This window comes from Hippopotamus amphibius, chromosome 14 (genome assembly GCF_030028045.1).
Source record: "Hippopotamus amphibius kiboko isolate mHipAmp2 chromosome 14, mHipAmp2.hap2, whole genome shotgun sequence".
In the NCBI taxonomy this organism is placed as follows: domain Eukaryota; kingdom Metazoa; phylum Chordata; class Mammalia; order Artiodactyla; family Hippopotamidae; genus Hippopotamus; species Hippopotamus amphibius.
The window spans coordinates 67,599,054-67,621,503 of NC_080199.1; the positions used below are offsets into that span (position 1 = coordinate 67,599,054).

The 22,450-nt window shown below is 36.2% G+C and overlaps 2 long non-coding RNA genes across 3 annotated transcripts in view; both read right to left on the bottom strand.

Moving 5' to 3' along the window:
• Positions 1-1,300: 1,300 nt before the first annotated feature.
• LOC130835523 (uncharacterized) lies at positions 1,301-18,739 on the bottom strand. Its single transcript, XR_009048971.1, has 3 exons — positions 11,254-18,739; positions 6,158-7,971; positions 1,301-2,993 (listed from the first exon to the last, which is right to left on the bottom strand). It is a non-coding gene; the product is annotated as an uncharacterized LOC130835523 (long non-coding RNA).
• Positions 18,740-18,785: 46 nt separating this feature from the next.
• LOC130835522 (uncharacterized) overlaps positions 18,786-22,450 on the bottom strand; it is a 150,384-nt gene continuing 146,719 nt past the window's right edge. For both annotated transcript variants that reach the window (XR_009048970.1, XR_009048969.1), the window contains exon 3: positions 18,786-19,007. This is a non-coding gene — a long non-coding RNA (uncharacterized LOC130835522). The remainder of the gene's footprint in view (positions 19,008-22,450) is intronic.

Genomic DNA, 22,450 nt, shown 5'->3' on the forward strand with positions numbered 1-22,450 from the left:
CTTTCTTATCTGTATTTTTTGAAAATTCTTTTATAATACAAAAAATCTTTGACATTATATTCATGTTCAAGATTTATAGCAAACATTTTGCTAATTGAAAATACAAAATTAAAGTCACTTTCATCTTAATTTCAAGAAGACAGGCTCATGATTGCGTGCTACTTTATCTATTACAAGAAGTCTGAGTTCTGGAAAGCCCTCCATTCCCTCATTTGCTACCAATTTAGTGGCTGCTTCTTTTGTTCATTTCGACAGCTCAGCTGCCTCTTTATTCCCTGAAGATCAGAGATGGAGCTCAACTATGTGAATCATCATTACTTACCACATTTTATTAATTTGATCTAACTTGGTATTTCTTAGCCATGGGTCTCATTCAACTTTTAATTTTCTGTGCTTGGCAGAAATATCACCTCACTGAGGATGTGTAGCTCCAGCCTTTCTCCTAGAGATTTGCCTCCCCTTTTGGAAAATTCCGGGCTACTCCGGAAAACAGCAGCTTGACAATTTGATTAAATGTGCATTTAACCTAGAAGAGACTTCAGGCCTGAACTCTAGCTTATAGCTATGTGGTGGTAATCTTAGCAGTTTTTGTGCTTACAAAAGTAGGACACAGTTTTTTTGCATTGGGTTCAGTAAATGGGTGCCTCAAACGCTACACCAGGATGTTGAAGGGAGAAGATCAGTTTCCTCTTGCTCCTTTCTTCTCCTCCTCTGTGTAACACCCACTAATTACCCGAAGTATTTAGACCTGTGCTACTCCAGGAAGAGTCTTCCAAGTTGATATAATAACCACACTTTTCACACCTGGATGGAACTTGCCATTTAGGTAACAAATTTGTGTTTGCCAGTGTCTTTTTATTCCCACACAGACAACAGTAATTTTCTATGGATGTGCGTTTGTGATGGGGTTTCCAGGTCACCTCCGTGATGGGAAAAAGGGATGGGAGAAACTGAGGCCCAGGAAAATGAAGCAACTTGGCCAGGTGTTTCGAGTTGATTCTCCCCAGCCCTGGCCATCCCCATGGGGGCTGGCAGCTGAGGACTCTGTCAGTGGCGCTGCCAGCAGCGGGTGGAGTAAATCCTGCCATTTTGAGTGTCCACCATACAGGGACATAAAAAAGATGGCACAGCCAGAATTAACTTGGGAGTCTACTTACTTCATACCACTTCCTTGCATTTCATTGGCAGTGCGCTAAACCAATATCAGCAAATAACTGACTACCACATAAACTCGGGGGCACGATGGCTAGAGACAAAGACGCATCAGAACAAAAACTCAGAGGTTAACCACACCCTCTTTTATTATAGTTTTAAATATATTTGCATTTTTATCAAGATAATTCACGTACCAAGTTTTAAAGGTAATACTACAATATTACAAAGGTAATACTTACAAAGAAAAAAACGGAATCTAGCATACTCATTCAGACCTCCCAGGCTGTCTCCAAAGGAGACCAATTTCAGTTCTCTTTAGCTGTTTCTTTTGGTATTTGTCTCCATACTTTTCAATGACAGGTTTACATATCTTTCTCTTGATGCGCCGGCTTCAGATTTTATCTATCATCTCCCTGTGATGAAAGATGAGGATTTAGCTGTTCTATATTCCTATAATCTCAATCTGTCTCTCTCTTCCTCTGTTACTACCTCTCGCAATATCACCCCTTCCAATATCATAAATATATCAATTGTCATAGCTCATATTAATGTGACAAATATTATCCATAGCTGATCAGCATCATGAACTAAAATTTTGTTTTCCCTGGAATTAATTGCTATTTTTTAATTTGCATTATTTTTTATACACCTACCACTAATCAGTCCCCAAATTCTCTGAGCTATAAAACTCCCCCCAAAATAATCAAACACACTTCCTAATCCACCAGTTCCATTTTATTTTTGTCGACTGCTTTGCTCCAGGAGCACTTCTTCCTCTTCTCCAGCCTGGCTGCTGTCACACTGTGCCTCCTGCTCAGCTGTTGCCATAGCAGTTCCCTTTATCATCGTTCTGAGATTTCCTGTCTTATTTCTCTCTGGAAGCTCTTAGGATCTTCACTTTCTCCTTAGTATTTTGGATTTTCACAATGAAGAGGCTCAGCATGAGTATTTCTCATTGACTGTGCTGAATACTTAGTAGGACTTTTCAATCTAGAAACTCATGACTTCCATTATGTGAAATCTTTTTGTATTATGTATCTGTTTTGCTTCTCTCCATAATCTCTATGCTCCTGGAAATGGCAATTAGTTGTGTACTAGATCTCTTAGCTTGACCATCTACTTCTTTTATCCTTTATTCTTTTTTAAAATTTTTATTGAAGTGTAGTTGATTCACAATGCTGTGTTAGTTTCAGGTGTACAGCAAAGTGAATCAGTTATACATATACATGTATCCACTCTTTTTTTTAGATACTTTTCCCATATAGGCCATTACAGAATATTGAGTAGAGTTCCTTGTGCTATACAGCACGTCTTTATTAGCCATCTATTTTATATATAGTAATGTTTATACGTCAACCCCAGTCTCCCAATTTATCCCTCCCCACCATTCCCTGGTAACCATAAGTTTGTGTTCTACATCTGTGACTCTACTTCTGTTTTGTAACTAAGTTCATTTGTACCCTTTTTTTAGATTTCACATATAAGTGATAGCATATGATATTTGTCTTTCTGTGTCTGACTTACTTCACTCAGTATGACAATCTCTAGGTCCATCCATGTTGCTGCAAATGGCATTACTTTGTTCTTTTTTATGGCCAAGTAATATTCCATTGTATGTATGTACTACATCTTCTTTACCCATTCCTCTGTTGATGAACATTTAGATTGCTTCCATGTTCTGGCTATTGTAAATAGTGCTGCAATGAACATTGGGGTGCATGTATCTTTTCGAAAATGGATTAAAGACCTAAATGTAAGGCCAGACACTATAAAACTCAGAGGAAAACATAGGCAGAACACTGACATAAATCGCAGCAAGACCTTTTTTGATCCATCTCCTAGAGTAATGAAAATAAAAACAAAAATAAACAAATGGGATCTAATTAAATCTAAAAGCTTTTGCATAGCAAAAGAAACCATAAACAAAATGAAAAGACAACCCTTGGAATGGGAAAAAACATTTACAAACGAAGCAACCAACGAGAGATTAATCTCCAAAATATACAAACAGTTCATGCAGCTCAATATTAAAAAAACAAGCAACCCAATCAAAAAATGGGCAGAAGATATAAACAGACATTTCTCCAAAGAAGACATGCAGATGGCAAAAAAAAGCACATGAAAATATGCTCAACATCACTAACTATTAGAGAAATGCAAGTCAAAACTACAATGAGGTATCACCTCACACTGGTCAGAATGGCCATCATCAAAAAGTCTACATATCATAAATGCTGGAGAGGGTGTGGAGAAAAGGGAACTCTCCTGCACTGCTGGGGGGGATGTAAATTGGTACAGCCACTGTAGAGAACAGGGTGGATATTCCTGAAAAAACTAAAACTAGAACTACCATATGACCCAACAATCCCACTCCTAGGCATATACCCGGAGAGCATTTATTCTTTCTCTAATACTCTATCTTTTATACTTTTTTGTGTTAGTTATTAGAAAATTTCATTAACATCTTCCAATTTTTACTAAATTTTCCATTCCTGCTCTAAATTTTTAATTTCCAGAAGCTCCTTCTTTTACTCTGTACTACTTTCCTCCTACTTTTAAAGTATTCTAGGTTATTTTCTGAGAATATTAATTTTGTTTCAATTTTTAAAAAATTTTCTTCCACTAACTGCATTTTTCCTCTTTTACTCAAAATTCTCAAAGGCTTTAAAGCCTAGAATTAAACAGGCAACTAATTTTTCTCTCAGAAAAATGTATAAGGGATCACACAGCCAAAAAATGGGTTATTAAATACTTTGTACTGAAGATTATTCTGATAATTTAGTATCAAGATAACTTTAATTTATGCCCTTATCAAAGACAAATATGAATAAGTGGTAACACAGAAAATCAAAAGGCCTTGACTTAATTATTTGATTTATAGTTATTTGCTCCAGGTCAGACGTAATGAGTGAAAGCATCAGATCAGCCACTCCTCACTCAGAGGGAAAAAGATTCTCTAGCACTGTAAAGCAGATCCCTTTCTTTACAATTACCCTCCTTATAAACCAGCAAACACTGACTCAATATACATAAACTGAGTCACCTCAAGAAAACCCAAAATGTGAGTGATAAAGTAGGATTTTTTTCCTTATACATGAAAAGGTTAGAGAGTGTGGGACAGCTTTTTTTTCCAAAGAAAAGGAAACAAGACGTTGATAAATTCTTAGGAATTCAGGGACCATGCAGGGTATTTAATAAGTATCCTGAACATATTTCCACTTATAAAATATCTCTATCTGGCAGTTTCCCTCCCAGCTAAAGGGGATGTAATAGTTCATTTTTCTGTTTCCAAGAACATTTTTTTGCACAGAGTATTTTGGCATAGGTAGAGGATGAATTCTCCTCAGTAACAACTTTGCTTTTTCAGGGAATGTAATCTCTCTTTACTGAGAACAGTTATACTATTGATACAAGAAGGGAAAAAAAAGATTCACACAACAAACAACAAACTAAAGATAAAACATAAGGCACAAAATGGAGCATATTTTCTTTTTTTATAATTAATTAATTATTTTTTGGCTGTGTTGGGTCTTCGTTTCTGCATGCGGGCTTTCTCTAGTTGCTGCGAGCAGGGCTACTCTTCGTTGCGGTGGGTGGGCTACTCATTATGGTGGCTTCTCTTGTTGCGGAGCACAGACTCTAGGTGTGCAGGCTTCAGTAGTTGTGGCACACGGGCTTAGTTGCTCTGCGGCATGTGGAATCTTCCCAGACCAGGGATCAAACCCGTGTCCCCTGAATTGGCAGGCGGATTCTTAAACATGGCGCCACCAGGGAAGTCCGTGGAGCATATTTTCCTTCTTTTTCTTTACTTTGTTTATAAGTTCATTTCTACTTAAGCATGTGAATATAATCAGGAACATTTCATTTCTAAAAACATGGTCCTTTGCTTAGCTTATCTTGTGTCTCAGAGTGCCTCAATTCTACTATTATGTAGTCCAAGGAAAATTTTTAAGAACATTAAACTGGGACTTCCTAGGTGGCGCAGTGGTTAAGAATCTACCTGCCAATGCAGGGGACATGGGTTCGATCCCTGGTCCAGTAAGATCCCACAAGTCATGGAGCAACTAAGCCTGTGTGCCACAACTATTGAGCCTGTGCTTTAGAGCCCATGAGACACAAGAATTGAGCCCATGTGCTGTAACTACTGAAGCCCACGCGCCTAGAGCCCATGCTCCACAGCAAGAGAAGCCACGGCAATGAGAAGCCCACGCACCACAAGGAAGAGTAGCCCCCACTCACTGCAACTAAAGAAAGCCCGCACATGGCAAAAAAGACCCAACACAGCCAATAAATAGATAAATTAATGAACTGATTAATTTAAAAAAAGAACATTATACTATTCATCTGAGTCAAACACTTAACACCCAATGAAAAAAAATATTTCTTAAAACATAAAAAAGCAAAAGAGTTAGAAAAGTAAACAACTAATTGTTCAATTCTATGGTGTTTACTTGTAGGAAACAGTGTAACAGAATTGTTGGCCAAACTATAATTAAAAATGTCATAGCAGGGTATTTCTCTATTCTGTAGTCAATGATTTAAGAACTCATAGTAAATTCTAAATTTGTACCTGTAATGTTTTCATGAAAATTTGAGGTTTTTTAAATAATATGTAGTGGGCTTCCCTGGTGGTGCGGTGGTTAAGAATTCGCCTGCCAATGCAGGGGACATGGGTTCAAGCCCTGATCCGGGAAGATTCCCCACGCTGCAGAGCAACTAAGCCCATGCACCACAACTACTGGGCCCATGTGCCACAACTACTGAAGCCCATGTGCCTAGAGCCTATGCTCTGCAACAAAAGAAGCTACTGCAATAAGAAGGCCATGCACTGCAATGAAGAGTAGCCCCCACTCTCTGCAACTACAGAAAGCCCTCGAGCAGCAACTAAGATACAATGCAGCCAATAAATAAAAATAAAAAATAAAATAATATATAGTATAAAAATTCTAGTTGTAGATTGTCACAGTAATCTTTGCTATTTCAAATCAACAATTTTGTTTACATTTTTATTGTTTGGATTGCCCCATGAGAAAATAAACTCCATGAGATCAGGAACTTTGTCATCTTTTTCACTGCAGTATCCCCAGCACAAAGTGACTCAATGAATATCTGTTGAATAAAGTAATTAACAAAATTTTACACTTTGATACTAACATGATCCTATGCTTTTATCTAATCCTCACAAATATTCTGTGCTGTGGTATTTTTATCTCATTTACTGCTAAAGAATGAAAACTTTTGATTTGAATAGAACTTACTGACTTCTCCAATACTTCTATTCATAAAAAAATCAAATATAACCTAATATTTGTAAACAATTCATTAATCCAATCTTGTTGCCTCTATGGGATCACTGAATTTAACTTCATTTCAATTCAAAAATGAATTTGTGGGACAGATACTTGTGATAGGCAATGATAAAAAGCAAATTTCAAAGAAAGAGCAGCTCCATTTTTAATTTTTATGATTACTTGTGTATTTTAAAGTACATAATTTGAAATGTTTTAGAAATTCTACTGATTTGCTTTACCAAAAGTACACCAGTTTTCTTTTAATTCTTATGAATTTTTGTCATCAGTTTATTCAACAATTATGTCAACAAATATATTCATATATTCAATGTATACACATATATCTGTTGATTAATATCAGTACATTTATATTCATTCGTGAAGAGAGTTCTGACTATTTTAAAGGTAACCTGCTGAGTCTTAGACCCATGCAGCCATAAAAAATAAAGTCAAATGAATCTCATTAAGCAAATTCATATTGATGTTTTTCAAGCCTCCATCTTTCTTTCAGGATATGAAAGTCATCACTCTACCCTATAAAATGATGTGCTCTTCATATTTCTGAAAAATGCAGACAATAAGACACAGTAAATACGTACCATCCTAGTTTTCTTCATCATCTTTCTTAAAATTCATCCACCAAATGAAATTGTCTAATTAGACTCAAAATAATACATTTCTTTGATATATAATAAATTGCATAAGTTGTATGTACAGCAAAATTTAAGTTCTACTTTATATTATTCAATGACCTTGATAAGGAAATAACAGTTACATGTTTCCAAAAAAATACTAAACACTCCTCACTACACAACCATCCTTTTAAAATAATTATATTGTGGGAGAAGAAAGATGGTGGTGAAGTAGAAGGACGTGGAATGCATCCCTCTCCACAGATGCATCAGGAATACACCAAAAGATGCAATAATTCCCACAGAAAACCAGCGGAACACCAGCAAATGACCTTGGACACCAGAAAGGACTGCAAAGATACCTACATAACTGGGTAGGACGGGGAGGGGGGAAGGAGAAAGAGGAGGAGAAGAAAGGAAAGGGACGGGTCCCACACCCTGGGGCGGGGGGATCTGAAACAGAGGGAAGATTGCCGAATTTGGGGAAATGTCCCTTATCTGACAGGGAAAACCTTTCTCCAGTGGGAAATTTCCCTGGGTCAGAAGTGAGGCATTTCAGACTGTTCAAAGAGGGTGAAACGTCTGCGCTGTGGCAGACGGGAAAGAGTGAGAAACACACAGAGGGTCTGCACCACGGCTCAGTGTGTCCGGACTGAGACATCAGTTCACAGCTGAACAGGGGTCTGGGAGCTGGAACATGGGAACCAGAGAACTGGTTCAGGGTGGGAAACGTTATTGGCAGTGGGGAGACAGACTGAGAGGACAGGAGGGAAGAAATCCGTAGTGGAGAGTGCCTACCGCAGAAAGCTGGGCAGCCATGGTGGCGGCTTGCTACTGCTGACTCACAAGCAGGGGGGGAAGAGCCGCAGGTGTAGCTTCTCTCTCTGCACCTGCTGTGGACAAAGGAAGGACCCCTGTGGGCCTGGCTAATGCATTCAGCGATAACAAAGGCCCCCGGGGTGGGGCTGGCCTAGAATGCCTGCAGTCAAGAGCCAAAAGTCCGCAGAGTGGCCCAGCTCTGGAGACATTCTGTTTACACCTAAGCCACCGGATTCCCTCTGCAACAGGCACCTCCATGGCCGACTGAGCCACTGTGACCCAGGCAGCGTGTTCCGGCGGAGTTATAGCAGGAGGGAGGAGCCATGGTTGGAGTCGCTCTATTGGCCTGAGCCAACCCGAGTGGCCGTGGCCCAGGCAGGGTGCCACTGCTCACTCACTCCCGGGGAAGGAGCCACTGTTGTACCCTCTCCCTCCCCACACACTGGCGCTTACAGACGAACAATAAAGGAAGCTCTGCTGGTTGCAGAGTAATACAAAAAATCCAAGGTGGGTAGAAGGACATTTACAGCTGAAACCCCAAGGAAGCAGAAATATTATTATTAATTCTACTGATCTGGTCCATTCTGGGGTCAGTTCTAGTTTTTGTTTTTGTTTTTGTTTTATTAATTACAATCTTGGTCCTAAGGGGTCTACACATTTTATAACATATTTTTTAATTCTATTTTTTATTCTATTTTTATTTTTAGCCTTTTTGTATATTTCTATTTCTAGCTAAGTTTTTTGTAGGGCTGACTGTATCTCTCCTACCTTCTTTTCATCTCTATCTTTTATACATTTCTATTTCTTTCTGTTTCTTTTCATATTTCCAGTTACACTACGGTCTTTTGTTGCCCTGTCTTCTATCCTTTTTTAGTTTATTTTATCTTAATATACTTATAACCAACATTATCACTTGGCTCTGTTTCCTTGCTGTATTCTCCAGATGACACACTGCTTTAGTTTTTATTATTAGGCTTGGTCTTTATCTTAGTTCCGATTATAATTGTCTCATTTAATTTTAGGAATATTCAGTCTGTCGGATTGTACTCTCGCTCTTTATTATATTTGATCCTAGCTTTCAAAGTTTCCCTGAATATGTGTTTGTGTGTGTGTGGTTTTTTATTTTTTTAATTAATTATGATCTTAGTCCTAAAGGATCTACATGGATTATAACATATTTTTTTATTCTTTTATTCTATTTTTTCTTCTATTTTTATTTTTAGACTTTTTACATATTTCTATTTCTATTTAAGTTTTTTGTAGTGCTAACTTTATCTCTTCTACCCTCTTTCCTTCTCTATCTTTTATAAATTTCTATTTTTTTCTCTCTTTTCTTTTTCTTTTCATATTTCCAGTCACACTACGCTCTTCTGTTGCCATCTTCTATTCTTTTTTAGTTTATCTTAATATACTTATAAGCAATATTATCGGTCTGCTCTCTTTCCTTGCTTTATTCTCCAGATGACACACTGCTTTGGTTTTTATTATTAGGTTTTGTCTTTATCTTAGGTCTAAGTATAATTGTCTGATTTCGTTCTGAGAATTTTCCGTCTGTCTGGTGGTACTCTCACTCTTTATTATACTTGATCCTAGCTTTCAAAATCTCCCTGGATTTGTGTTTGTGTGTGTGTGGTTTTTGGGGTTTTTTTTTTGTTTTTTTGTTTTTTGGATTTGAATTTCTGCTGGTTTTCTCTTTGATTGTCTGATAGCATACTGGGGTTCTTCTGTCAGGTCTTTCTAGTGCCTTATGTTCTATTGGATTCAGTATTTGTGTGTCTTATACATGTATGTGTTTCCTTGACTTAGTATTTGTTTGACTGAACACTCTGCCATTAGTCTGGGGCTTGGACAATCTTCTTTAAACCCCTTTATTGCCAGGACAAGCAACCTCTGAAGTCTGGATTACTTCATCAGAAGTCAAGTAGGAGGCTCTGGGGAGGGAGCACTGAATCCAGGATGCTAGACTACTAGGGAGTCCTCAGACACAGGGAAGATGAACTGCAGAGACCTCTCACAGAGCCCTGTTTCAGAGTCTAAGACTCGGCTTCATCTGACTGTCTACAAATGCCAGTGCTGGACACGTCATACCAAACTACAAACAAGACAGGAACACAAACTGACCCATCAGCACACAGACTACCTAAAGCCATATTAACCTCACAGATACCCTAAAATATACCACCTGACATGGCCCTGATCATCAGAGAGAAAAGACACAGAGCCACACACCGGAAAGCAGACACCAGACCCACCCCCCCACCAGGAAGCCTACTCAAGACACTGGACAAACTTCACCACAGGGGGCAGAGGGCAGAAACAAGAAGAATTACTACTAGGCAGCATACGGAAAGGAGAGAGCAAATCCTATAATTAGACAAAATAAGAAAACAAAGAAACACTATGCAGGCAAAGGAGCAGGAAAAAACCCCACAAGACCAAGTAAATGAAGAGGAAACAGGAAAATTGCCTGAAAAAGAATTCAGAGTACTGATAGTAAAGATGACCCAAAATCTCGATAACAAAATACAGAAAATACAAGAAACAGGTAATAAGGACTCAGAAGAACTAAACAGCAAACAAACAGTAATGGACAACAAAATAACCGAAATTAAAAATACTCTAGATGGTCTAAACAGCAGAAACCTGAGGCAGAAGAACAAATAAGTGAGTTGGAAGATAGAATGGGGGAAATAACTGCCACAGAGCAGGAAAAAGAAAAAAGAATAAAAAGAATGGAAGATAGGCTCAGAGACCTTGACGACAACATTAAGCACACCAACATTTGAGTCACAGGCATCCCAGAAGACGAAGAAAAAAAGAAAGGGTCTGAGAAAATGTGTGAAGAGGTTAGTGGAAAACTTCCCCAACATGGGAAAGGAAATAATTAACCAAGTCCAAGAAGCGCAGAGAGTCCCATACAGAATAAACCCAAGGAGAAATACACCAAGGCACGTATTAATCAAACTAATGAAAATTAAACACAAAGAAAAAATATTAAAATCAGCAAGAGAAAAGCAACAAACAACATATAAGGGAAAACCCATCAGGATAACAGCTGATCTTTCTACAGAAACTCTGCAGGCCAGAAGGGAATGGCAGGATATACTGAAAGTCCTGAAAGAGAAACACCTACAGCCAAGAATACTCTACCCAGCAAGAATCTCATTCAGATTCGACAGAGGAATCAAAAGCTTTCCAGACAAGCAAAAGTTAAGAGAATTCAGCACCACCAAACCAGCCTTACAACAATCGTTAAAGGAACTTTTGTAGGAAACACAAGAGAAGGAAAAGGCCTAAAAAAACAAACCCAAAACAACTAAGAAAATGGTAATAGGAACACACATGTCAATAATCACCTTAAATGTAAATGGATTCAATGCTCCAACCACTCATATATACGGAATCTAAAAAAAAAAAATGATACTGATGAACATCAGTGACAGGGCAAGAATAAGGATGCAGATGCACAGAATGGACTGGAGGACATGGGGTTGAGGGGGTGGGTGGCGAAGGGGAAGCTGGGACGAAGTGAGAGAGTAGCATAGACATATATACACTACCAACTGTAAGATAGATAGCCAGTGGGAATTTGCTGTATAACAAAGGGAGATCAACTCAATGATGGGTGATGCCTTACAGGGCCAGGACAGGGAGGGTGGGAGGGAGTCGCAGGAGGGAGGGGATATGGGGATATATGTATAAATAGAGCTGATTCACTTTGGTGTACCTCAAAATCTTGTACAAGAGTGTAAAGCAATTATATTCCAATAAAGAGCTTACAAATAATAATAATAATAATAACAACAATAATAATAATAATACATGGTGAAAAGTTGCTATTAATTGGTTACTGGGCCTGTTTAAAGTCTAATCAAGTGCCCTGACATATAGCTACATAAAGTTATATTTTTTAAATGTTTTGTCTATAAAATAGGCAGGGGAAAGAAAGCTTGTATCCAGCAATATAACTTAGATTTGTTTTATATTATAAAGTCAGACAGTAGCAGTGGAACAGTTAGACTTCTTTCTCAACTGTAACCAGATGCTACCATTCTGTAAACTGTCACCAGCTAGGAATCAGAGAACAGGACATTCGGTTGTTTGCTCCTGCTCAGTGTAGTCATTTCATTTCTATTAAATTCTGTATTCTCAGCTAAAATAAATGGGGAATTTATAGCAGCTGTGTAAGTCAGTCTTTTCCCATTGATCCATATCTTAATTACAACACTACAAATACCTAGCTATTTTATGGAAAATGGAAAGGAGTGGGCAAGATTTTAAGTGAAGAGGCCAGTTAAAGTAATTTTAATATCTAGGTCTGAGAGGAAGCTTGGACTGGAGCAGAGCAATTGAGAGGGATAGAGGTGGCAGTTAGAAGTTTACCAATGACCTCATTAAGAGCTGCATCTTTGGATGGTGACAGCAAAATCTGGATACCTAGGAGCTGAGAAATGGGGAATAAAGAAAAAGAAACTGAGTATAGAACACTTGTTCAGTAAGCTTGATGTTTAAAAGAAGGGAAGAACTAGTCAGCATGAAAGCAACATGGAAGCCATCACTCCCATTCTCACAACAATAAAAATGCCCAACAAATTGCAAACCAACAGCTCTTCTTGAATATGTCAAAAAAGTGAGGTCACAGGGCAAACCACTGCCCCCCAAATCAGAGAGGCAAACAGTAAGATACAGAGAATCATAACTTATCAAAATAGAAACCCAGAAGCAGAAATCTCTGCAGGAGCAAGTACTAGGGTGGGAAAATTTAAACTGCAATTAATGAATTGCTGTAAGTTCAATGTAGACAAGTCTGAGAGTTAAAAATTCCAAGAGTGCCCAGATATGAGGAGTGGGGCCTCACACTGTAATGAATTTTAACTTCAGGTGGCCTACCTGATACTCTCAGTGAAAATTAGGAAAATTTCCTCATGCTTCCAGCAGGAGAGCAAAAATAAACATTTTGAAATACATCCAGACTATTCTATTCTTCTTAAGCAAAGCTATTTTACCAGGGCCAAACAGACTGGGAATTAACTAGGGCTTAACTGACCTAGAGGAAGGGAAGTACTCAACACCAATCCTCTTTAGCCTTCCTGCCTTACTTAAGGGTGGACAAAACACTAACAAGCATTTGTGAAAGTCACAGCCTAGGGGCACAGGCTCAGTAAAATATTGAGATCTAATCATAAGTCTAAAGAATGCCTACTCTCCCCTGACAATTCACTACCACACCTTATGGCTCCTGTTTATAATAACAGTGGATTAAAACTGAAAGAACAACACCTTATTAAAGAAAGGGAACCCAAAGGTAACATGGATGACAACTACAAAGACACTAGAGGAAGTTTTAGCCCCTGACACCTGTAGCTACAGATAAACATAACACTTTACACTAAGGGCCTATTTACCTCAGTTACTTTTACCCAGTATATCAGGTCCAGCTTTCACAGAAATTACAAGGCATTCTAAAATAGAAAAAAGTTTGAGGAGACAGAGAAAGCATCAGAATCAGACTCAGATATGATAAAGATGTTGGAATTATTTGACTGAAAATTTAAAACAACTATGATTAATATACTACAGACTCTAACATAAAAAGTAGACAACATACAAGAACAGATGGATAATGTAGGCAGAAGGATAAAAACTCTAAGAATTTAAAGGACATGCTAGAAATCAAATACAATGAAGAATGACTTTGATGGGCTCATCAATAAACTACATACAACCAAGGAAAGAATCAGTGAACATGAAGAAATGTTCATAGCAACTTCTAAAAGTGAAAAACAAAGAGAAAAAAGAGTCTTAAAAATTGGAACAGAATATCCAGGAACTGTGGCACAATTGCAAAAAGCTTAACATATACATTATTGGAATACCAGAAAGAGAAAAAAGAGAGAATGGAAGAGAGAAAGTATTTGAAGTAATAGTGGCCTAGAATTTTCAACAATTGATGACAGACACCAAACTACAAATCCAAGAAGCTCAGAGAACACCAAGCAGGATAAATACAAAAAAAAAAAAAAAAAAAAAGGCTATAAGCCAGAGGGGGGAAAAACCACCTTACCTATATAGAGAAGCAAGGATACAAATTATATCATACTTCTCTTCATGCAAACAAGAAGAGAGTGACATAAAATATTTAAAGTATTGAAAGAAAAAAAAGAAAAAGCCTGCCAAGAAAAAAAATTCCTATCGAGTGAAATTATCCTTCAAAAGTGAAGGAGAAATACTTTCTGAGGAAAAAAAAATTTTTTTCACCACTAGTCCTGCCTTGCAAGAGATGTTAAAAGAAGTTCCTCAGAGAAAAAGAAAATGAATCTACATTTTACTCTACATTTTAAAAGGAAGAATGTTAGAGTAGGAATAAATAAAGGCAAAGTAAAATATTTTCTTATTCTTGATTGATCTGATAATATTTTTTCAAAGTAATAAAAGCAACAATGTATTCAGTGATTATAACGTTTGGATAAATGAAATCAATGAGAACAATGTTATAAGGGATGGAAAGGTGAAATTGAGAAATTCTGTTACAAGTACCTGTGAAGCTGTATAGTATTATTTGAAAGTAAAATTAATTAGTAGTAATTTATATTGAAAATGTGAGGGCAACCACTAAAAAAAATAATTAAGTAAAATTGACATGCTAAGGGAAGAGAGAAAAAAAACCCATAAAATGTTCAATTAAAACCATAGAAGGTAAAAAAAGAGTAGAAGACAAAAAAGAAAAAAACAAGAGGCAATGAATAGAAAACAGTAAAAATATAATAGAAATTAATCCAACTATGTCAATAATCACTTTGTGTCAGTTATCTAGATGTACCAATTAAAAGACAGATATTCAGAGTGAATTTTTTTAAAAAGACTAAATGATATTTTGTCCACAAGAAACATAATTTAAATAGGAAGCAACAGATACATTAAAAGTAAAGGGATGGAGGACTTCCTAGGTGGTGCAGTGGTTAAGGATCTGGCTGCCAATGCAGGGCACATGGGTTCGAGCCCTGCTCTGGGAAGATTCCACATGCCATGGAGCAAATAGGCCTGTGTGCCACAACTATTGAAGCCCACACACCTAGAGCCCGTGTTCCACAACAAGAGAAGCCACTACAATGAGGAGCCCACACACCACAATGAAGAGTAGCCCCCACTCACAGCAACTAGAGAAAGCCCATGTGCAGCAACGAAGATCCAACACAGCCAATAAATAAATATAATAAATAAATTTATAAAAAAAAGTAAAGGGATGGAAAAAGACATACTATGCTAACACTAATTAAAAGAAAGTTGGAGCAGCTATATAAACTGCAAACAAAGAAGAGTTCAGATGAAAAAAATTTATCAGAGATAAAGAGGAGAATTACAAAATGATAAAGTAGTCAATTCTCTAAGAATATTTTATAATTCTTAATGTGTATGCATCTAACAACATAGCAGCAACAAAAATTGATAGAACTTCAAGGAGAAAGATTAGACTACATTATAGTTGGAGATTTCAACAACCTCTCTTAGTAATTGATGGAGCCAGTAGGCAAAAATTGTTTTAGAATGTAGTTGAGTTGAACAGCACAATCAATACCTGGATCTAATTGACATCTATAAAATGCTTCACCCAACAATAGCAGAATAAACATTCTCTTCAACCCCACAGAAAACCAAGATAAGCCGCATTCTGGGTCATAAACACATCATAACAAATTTAAAAGAATAGAAATTATTTGACGTATGCTTTCAGACCACAATGGAATTAAACCAGAAATTAATAATGAAAAAATAACTGAAAAATTCAAAAATATTTGGAGATTAAAAAATATTTTTCTAAATAAAACATGGGTCAGAGGACAACACTCAAGAGATATTAAACAATATTTTGAGCTAAATGCAAACAAAAATATAATTTGTCAAAATTTGTAGGATGCAGCAAAGGCAGGGTTTAGAGGGAAATTTATAGCATTGAATGCATATATTAGAAAGAAGAAAGATCCAAAATCAAAAATCTAAACTTCTACCTTATGAAATAAGAAAAAGAAGACCTAATTAAATTTAAAGTAACAAGAAGAAAATAAATGATAAAAATTAGAACAGAAGTCAATGAAGTTGAACTTAGGAAATCAATAGAAAACAAAAAGCAACTTCTTTCAAAAAAATTAATAAAATTGATAAACTTCTAGCCAGATAAACTAACAAAAAAAAGACACAAATTACTAATATCAGAAAGAGAAGAAATAACTAAAGATCTCATGACATTAAAAAAATAATAGAGGAATGTAATGGACAACTTTATACCCACAAATTTAATAACCTAAATGAAATGGACTAATTCCTTGAAATATGCAATCTATCAAGACATACACAGGAAGAAATAGACAATGTGGATAGGCCCATATCTATGAAAGAAACTGAATCAGTAATTAATAACCTTCCAAAACAGAAAGTACCACATCCTGATGGGTTTACAGGTGAACTCTATAAATCATTCAAGGAAGAAATTATACCAACTGTCTGCAATCTCTTCCAGAAAATAGGAGCAGAGGGAAAACTTCCTAACTCATTCTATGTGACCAGCACCACCCTAATACCAAGAGTAAAGACATTACAAGAAAGGTAAACTACAAACCAACATTTCTCATGAACATAAGCACAAGAAGCCTCAACAAAATAATAATAAATCAAATCCAACAACATACAAAAAGAATTATTGATATATACCATGACCAAGAGGGATTTATTTCAAGTATCTGAAAATCAATTGATGTAATCCATCACATCAACAGGCTAAAGAAGAAAAATGATATGATTATATCAATAGATGCAGAAAAATCATTTGACAAAATCCAATACTTATTCATGATAAAAATTCTCAGCAGACTAGAAATAGAGAGAATTTCCTCAATTTCATAAAGAACATCTACAAAAACCCTACAGCTGACATCATATTTAATAGTGATAAATTAGTGCTTTCCTGGCTATGATCAGGAACAAGGCAAGGATGTCCCCTCTCACCACTCCTATTCAACTTCATACTGGAAATCCAAGCTGATGCAATAAGACAAGAAAAGTAAACAAAATGTATAATGGACTAGAAGAAGGAAATAAAAGAAAGCAAGATATAGCTAGACTGAAGGTAAAGGGCAGGAAGAACAGAGTAGAATTTGGAGATACAGAGTTTGGAGTTTTGGAAGGGAGCACTTTAAGTATCCCTATGATCTGGGAGGAAGACGTTATAGAAGCAAAAATGTTTAAGATATGGAAAACAAAGACAATAATGCCCCTCAGCAGAAGGGGACAGGATTCAGATTATAGGTAAAGGAAGACACAACAATTTATGCTAAAGTTAAATATCCCCAGAACTGTCTTCACTTAGTCGTTGCCGGGGCAAAGGAAAAGGAACAACTGAGTTAATGACTCTCTAGGATTCTGGGGTCTTCTCCATTTAGAAAAAAAAATCTATCCTAGGTTGCCTATTTTTACATTCTAAAGAAGCAATTTTTATTTTTTTGCTAATCTGCTGAAGAAGTAGCCATTCCAATGAAAATTCCATTCTTCCTCCCCATTCTACCCCTCTTTCCACCCCCAACCCACAGAACTATTGCAGTGTTTTAACCATATGCAGTTTTATAAGATTTTATATCCAATTATTAATTGTTCTGGACTCTACCAAAATGAACTTTCTAACAGAAATTTTCACTTATCCAAAGTCAACTGGAAGATAATCTCATTAAGGAAAATAAATAATGGCAAGGAATAAGGATAATGGTAACTTCTACTTAGCATTATTCTGTGTCAGGCAAAATGTATCTACTCTGATGCTTCATTTCACTCTAACCGAAAATTGAGCGCCAGGGCATGTTTGACGACTAGGCAATTTTTAAAATGCAAAGCTAGTTTCTAAACTATTCTTAAAGTAGTTTATAACATGAGGTAAATTTATTAAGTCTGGTTAAATGGAGGAGAGGTAATTTAAATACACTTTATGTTTTTAAAATGTTACCAATAAAATATTACCTAGACTTAAGAAAACTTGGCTCACTGATCATAGTAACTCATTAGAAGTTAGACAGTAGAATTGTTTCCTGGCAAGGATTCCTTCTGAAAACTAGAAGGAACAATTTTAGTTGAAGCCAAGGTAAAAAAATAACTCCAGTATGCCATATTTGAGAGTATCAAGTAAGTGGTACTCTATTTGGACTAAACCTGCTTTCATTACTCTAAATAAGTACCAGACTAGTTTATCACCATCATCATCATTAATGCCGAAATTAAACTTTGGTTTGATTTGGTACACAATTTGTTAATATAGTTTTTCTAACACATTTAGGTGTGATTTCTGTATCTTCCTAATGATTAAGTAATCCTTTTTCATAATCCTCATTATTTAATTGCTAAAACTTGATCTAGAGAGTAATTTTGATAATCTTTTATTATTCAACTCTCAAAGATAAGGATGATGGGTTTTGTGGAACAATTTTTAAATAGGGATTGTTTACTAGTTACATTTATAAAAACTGTACCTTTCTACCCAACCCTACATAAGTAACAATTAAGAAACCATATTTTTGTAAATTTAGCTTTCTTAATACTTTTCTTCTTTTTCTTTTGGAAAATTTGTGCATCTTGGGGAACTAGTTTGCGACAATGGCTGGGTTCAAAGCTTGAATATAGGAAAGAAAAGAAAAGTAAGATGCAAACCTAAACCTTGCATCCAGGTCCAAAATGCAGTTCAACAGATGAGTGAACACAAGTACTCAGAAAACCAAGAAAGAATAAGCTAGGAAGCCAGAGGCACAAGGAAAGAAGCCGGAATCATTCAGAGAAAATCTTCAGGTAATAGAGGAAAGAGCAAATTTAGAATATTTGCAGATTCAAAATTGCAGAATAGGACTCCCCTGGTGGTCCAGTGGTTAAGGCTCCCTGCTTCCACTGTAGGGGGCACAGGTTCAATCTCTGGTCAGGGAACTAAGATCCCACATGCCACACAGCATGGCAAAAAAAAAAAAAAAAAAAAATTGCAGAATATTCTCTGCAATAGAATTGCTCGATGGTCCAATGGTCCAAAGTGTCTCTTTGTTCCTGAGTCAGGACGTTCTGGAGTCATTAAAGGGGTTGATGTGGTCTAGAAAAAATAATGGTAGATATTAGAACCTTAATTCCATAGAAATATTCTTTTTTTCCCATCAACACGTTTTTACTTATTGTCATTGGGGATAGTTAAAATACAAAGTTAGAAAAATAGACATTGTTTAGATAATATTTCTAAATTTCTCTGAGATTCTTGGATAAAAGGTATAGCAAATGAAATATAGCAATTTGCTCTCTAGAGGTTATTTGTAGGGTACCAATAGTATTATGGAACATAGATAAGAGACAGAAATAAAATTAAAAGGACCTATGGGAATTCAAAACAGATTTATTCATTCATTTACTCCTTTGTTCGTCCACCAGATACTTGAGTAATTATTCCATGAGTAAGACACAGCACAGTGCTACAAACGAAGTGGGAAAAAAGCAACCTCTGCTGCATGTGGTTTATAATCTTGTAGAAAAGATATTGATATAACATGAGTACGTACAATGCATCCAGAGATACATAGCAGGGACTACAATTCCCATCACCCCTTGAATAAGATGGCAGGGTGGGGATGGAGGATGAAACCAAACTAATATTTAGGTAATTATGACTTTAGGCAAAGGTGGAAAAGGGTGTGAGAGAAAAGCAGAGAAAGACATTCGAGGCAAAGAGAAATAAATGAAATGAACCCAGTACATTTGGGGAGTCAGAAAGAAACGCATACACTCATTTATTCAACAAGTATTTACTGAACACTTACATGACAGGATAGAGGCATGGGCCAGACACACAAGGCCTCTGCTCTCCTGTTGTTTACATGTGGTGGGTTAAAGTACATTTGAAACAGAGGAAACAGTGAAAAATGACAAGGCTTGATGCGTTTGGGGAGCCATGAATGAGCCAGAGGCTGGAATATATTGACCAAAAAGAAGAAAGACCTGACATGTAGTCAGGAATCAAATTCTATTGGGCTATATTCGCCAAAGTAAAGATTTCTTATTCTATTTCCTACCAGACAGTTTTAAGCAACAGGGATATGTGGTGATTTATGTTTTTCAAAGAATACTCTGGCTATTATATAGGGAATGGATTACAGGGAGGCAACAATGAAAACAGGAAATCAGAAGCTATTACAGTCAGTCAAAACAGAGGTATGATGGCTTGAATGGAAGCAGTGGAGAAGACAAAAAGTGAGCGGATTTTGCCTATAGTTTTGGAGATAGAGTTGATAACACTAGTCGATGAATTCAGTAGGTGTGAGGAGTAAGAAAGGAAAATATCAAGGTTAATATGGAGTTCTATGTGGCTGGAATTTAAAGGAAATAATACGGCTGGTGAAAGATGAGGCTGGTGAAAGATGAGGCTGAAAAAAAAAGATGAGGTGAAAGGTGAGGAATATGTATGTCTTGTTAGAGTCTAAATATTTACACCAAGGGTAATGAGAATCCACAGAAGGATTTAGGCAGCTATCTTGCTTTGAGCAGATACACATCGTTGAAGAACCAGTCTGATGGAAAAATTATTTTTCAAAATAGCCTCAAAAACTAAGATGCTCAATAAAGATCCTAAAAATACTATAAAAATATATAGAAAAAATAGAAAACATTATTAGAGGAGATAAAAGACCTATTTAAATGAAGAGATATGCTACATTCATGGATTAGAAGATTAGTGTTGTAAAGATTTCAGCTCTCTCCCTAGTTAATATATAAACTATATATTAGTTTATATTCAGTGCTATTCCAATCAAAAATCCCTAAAAGTTATTTTCATGTAATTTGACAACATGGTTCTAAACCCAATAATGATAAGACCATTTTGCAAAAAAGAACAGTGTGGGAGCTCTTACCCTTCCAGATATCAAGACTTCCAAAAAAAAAAAAAAAAGCTGTAGTAATTAAACTATGTGATAATTAATAGGGTGAGAGAAAAATAGACTAACCAGATAAAGAACTCAGAAACAGACCTGGCATAAGAGTAAAAATTATTGTAATGACATTTTTTAAAATTATGAGTAAAATAACAATCAACACATGGTACTGATTCCTTATAATTATTTATTCATAATTAATGACTATATCATTTATTTTTAAGTAAATCATATTTAATTTACTCATGTGGGAAATTAGGTCCCAATCTCACAACACACACAGTAACCAAAGGGGAAAAAACAACAAAGTGTGCAAATGCTGCTACATTTTAGAGTTGGTGATAGAAAGTCAAGGATGCCCTTACCTGACAGCTTCTTTTCTTCTGTGGACTACAACCACCCATTGAAAGTGAGAGTAAAAGTAAGAGAAAAACATGTTTGAAAAGGAGGAGGATTTTGAAAGCCGCAGAGAATAAGATACACAAGTTACCTAGGAAAATATAGAAGAAATTCTGCATAGTATTAAATTACCAAATGAGTTTGGAGACTTTGAATTTAAGACAGTACCCACTGGAAAGAGCTTTCCAATTTTCCAATAACTTTCTGGTAGAGACTTAAAGGAGACAGATGGATTAACTGAGAGGTGCTTATCACAGACAAATAAAGGAAAATGGGTTTAGGGAGTTGAGAATAATTGTCAAGAGTGTGGTTGAAGGGATGGAGCATGAACTATAGAACTGGGAATCCAGGGTTTGAATCCATCATCAGTGTGGATGATAAGGTAATCCAAGATGAAGCTAGAACTTGGAGTGAAGCAGAAAACAGGGAGACACATGCCAAAATCTTCTAAAATCCATGGAATCAGATTTATCCCCTTCGTTCATAGCACTTATTGGCTTTATTTTGAAGATAATTAGAACCCATTTCTCAGTCCAAATCTGGCACATTGACAATCCTAGAAAGTTACTGCTGTTGGGCTGACAGCAGAGAAAAATGTAATAAAAACCATAAATAAAGGGAACAACCATAAAAGCATAACAGTCTAGGATCATTTACCATGGGAAAAGAGATAGCCTTCAACACATCAGAGACCCTGGAAGACATACCATACTAAAATCACAAGAGTCCTTTTCTTGCTTGGGAAATTCTTTGAAATTCAGTTTCCACAACTGTCTAATAAAGAGATTAGACTAGATCATTTCTAAATCTATTTATAGCTCAAAGTATCTATGTCCATAGTGATTACTTTGACTTACCAGGGGAAGATTTTTATTTAGGAAGAGATTATGTTAAATGTTTCATAAAAACTATCAAAATAATTTAAATTAAAATATTAAGAGGGTAAATTTCAATTATTTGAAAATTTTACCTACATTGGATGTCATGTGTTCCAACAACGGAGCTAAACCAATAAAAGGAAATCATAGTAAAGACCTAATTGAATTCCCATATTCTAGAATTCCTTTGGTCCACAATTTAACATTATCTTGTAGAGTTCAACTTTTGCTTAAGCTGTGTTAATATTGCTCCCTAATTAGATGGTGAGTTCCTTCAAGACAACTTTAGTCAGGATTTCACTTTTCTTCACCAGGACTACACTCACAGGTCTGAGTATATA